This window comes from Poecilia latipinna, unplaced genomic scaffold (assembly GCF_001443285.1).
Source record: "Poecilia latipinna isolate Pla-1442-1.1 unplaced genomic scaffold, P_latipinna-1.0 Scaffold5860, whole genome shotgun sequence".
In the NCBI taxonomy this organism is placed as follows: domain Eukaryota; kingdom Metazoa; phylum Chordata; class Actinopteri; order Cyprinodontiformes; family Poeciliidae; genus Poecilia; species Poecilia latipinna.
This window is the reverse complement of record NW_015118476.1, coordinates 1-2,286: the sequence shown is the minus strand read 5'-3', so window position 1 is coordinate 2,286 and position 2,286 is coordinate 1. Positions and strand designations below refer to the sequence as shown.

At 37.6% G+C, this 2,286-nt stretch overlaps 1 long non-coding RNA gene across 1 annotated transcript; it reads right to left on the bottom strand.

Annotated features, from left to right (window-relative positions):
• Window positions 1-1,501: 1,501 nt before the first annotated feature.
• LOC106943759 (uncharacterized) lies at window positions 1,502-2,241 on the bottom strand. The gene is made up of 3 exons (XR_001424006.1): window positions 2,033-2,241; window positions 1,890-1,961; window positions 1,502-1,542 (listed from the first exon to the last, which is right to left on the bottom strand). It is a non-coding gene; the product is annotated as an uncharacterized LOC106943759 (long non-coding RNA).
• Between the last annotated feature and the right edge of the window lie 45 nt (window positions 2,242-2,286).

Here is a 2,286-nt window from a genome sequence, read left to right as displayed (position 1 = left end):
TTAATAAAACACTGTAAAAGTGTGTCTGTTCATCAATGCCAATATAATAATGATCAAAATCATTTCTATCAAACAAAAACATTGTGCTCTTTAATCAGAAATGCCCCAAAACAATTAATCACATCAAAAGTTAGAAAATCTGTCTATAGTCATTTCTTTGATTGCCAAATATATTAATGTGTGTGAGAAAATGTGTCAATGACAGATATTAATTTAAAATAATTTGTAGAATGGCACTTTCTGAAGTTCGGTCCATTTACTTGTATTAGCTTACTGGCACATATTCCACATTCAATATGGCGGACGCTGTAACGTTTCGCAGCAACGGGCCGACCTGCTCCATGAGACGTCTACGTATTTATGTTTGTCGTTGCGGGAGCTAAAGGACCCCTGAACGCTGTTGTCAGGATTGCCTAGAGACGGACACTACGCAGCCGCAGTGAGCTGCTATCAACCCGGGTCTTTTTACAACGTCCTCGACCCGATTCTCCACCATCCTTAGAAGCAAAACCTCTCATAAAGATACAGACGTGAGAAGGAAGATATAAATCCCAGGCTGAATAATGTTAGTGAAGATGAATACAGGCAATTAAAAAAAAGTGTCCATCGTGGCGCAGTGCGACACCAGACAGAATAGATCAGGAGAGGCACACAGCAGACCCTGATATGGTAACATTTTGCTATGATTAAGTTTCTTATTGTGCTTTTAGAAGACTATATTGGTTTGATTATTCGCTTATTTAATGCATAATAATATCAGCCAAAATAATACTGATGATCATTTAAAGAACAAATCATACATTAGATTAACAGTAAATACATAAATACTTCCTACTTTAAAAGGTTTCTTAGGGCTTTCTGTATGTTTTATTTTGAAATGTTTATATATTTTATGAATTCATTGTTCAGTGGTCATTAATGCACCAGACCCAGACCTGCAGCCATGGGCGGTTCTAGGTGGGGGCCAACGGGGTACCAAAGAAGTTATTGTAGCATATCTGTGTAAGCAGTATACTATATTTCTAAATAATTGAAAATAGATCATGACCAACAAGGTCGATGGGCTTGTTCTCAGAAGTCAAGATACGACTCATAAATGAGTAGACAGACTAGAAGTTTGCAGATGTGAGTGCCTTGTTTTCACAGTGAAAAATTCTATACATATGTACATTACAATAGGAAAAAAAACATTCAAATGGCCATATTGAATTAAAAAAAATACACAAAGAAAACAATTAAATTAACAAATCAAAGAAACATAAATCAGTTCCGTAGTTCCGGCAACAAGCCACAGCATTCAGTTTATAACCCCCCACTCCCTGCCCCCCGAACTGGGGTGGTTCAACAGGGTCAAGTGAGTTGGTTAGAGTGCTTGCTGCAGTTCCTAGGCTGACAAAAGTCAGATCAGAGTGGGAACAGTTTTGTTCATGGGCTGCAGGAAGTCTCCCACCAGCCTGGTGGGGAAACCAAATATTTTGACACTACAGGTGAAATCCTTTTAGGGTCTTAGACCTGAATCTTCAGCTCGCCATCGAACCTGGCCTGTATAATAAAGCAGGACCAGTCTCAAATATATATAATCAAAACATTCCAGTGTGCACACAAAAACATAACGATTGGCACTCATTGCACTAATAATCATTTTACTAATCAATAAGTATTTCCAAATAAATACAAAAATTCAAGATAAATCTTATTATTAAAAAGTCGATAAATATGCTCCATACAAAAATCAATCAACACCAAAGATGTAAAAATTATCAAGCTAGGCAAATACTTTTTTAAATAAATATTTAAGACACCTCATTGTTCTTCAATTTGTTTGTTCAGAGTCGCAATAGAGCATCCGGATTGATATCGACTAACGCTAAGTCTTCATAAAATGACACCAATTCCGCAGTTCATAAGGCATACAATCGGTTTTGTGTTTCTCTTATCCCTCAGCTCACGACCGGAAACCCCTAAAGTTAGTATAATTTTATCAGCATCATACAAGATTAAAGAAAAAAACAGAATGTTACACTTAACCAACCTGCAGCTCTGCTCTCCCAAACTCGCTCTGATCTTCCATGCTTCTCGCTCCAGCTAATACACCCATAGACATAATATAAGAATAGACGCCTCATGGACAGCTCTCGCCTATTATCGCTGACAAGATTTAGGGTGGCCATCTTGGAGCGGTACACCACTCCACTCAGAGTTATGTGTTTAGCAGCACAATGACGTATCAGCGCATTTAATTGATCATAACACGCTTTTTTGTTACTGGAAACCTTATTCAAACAT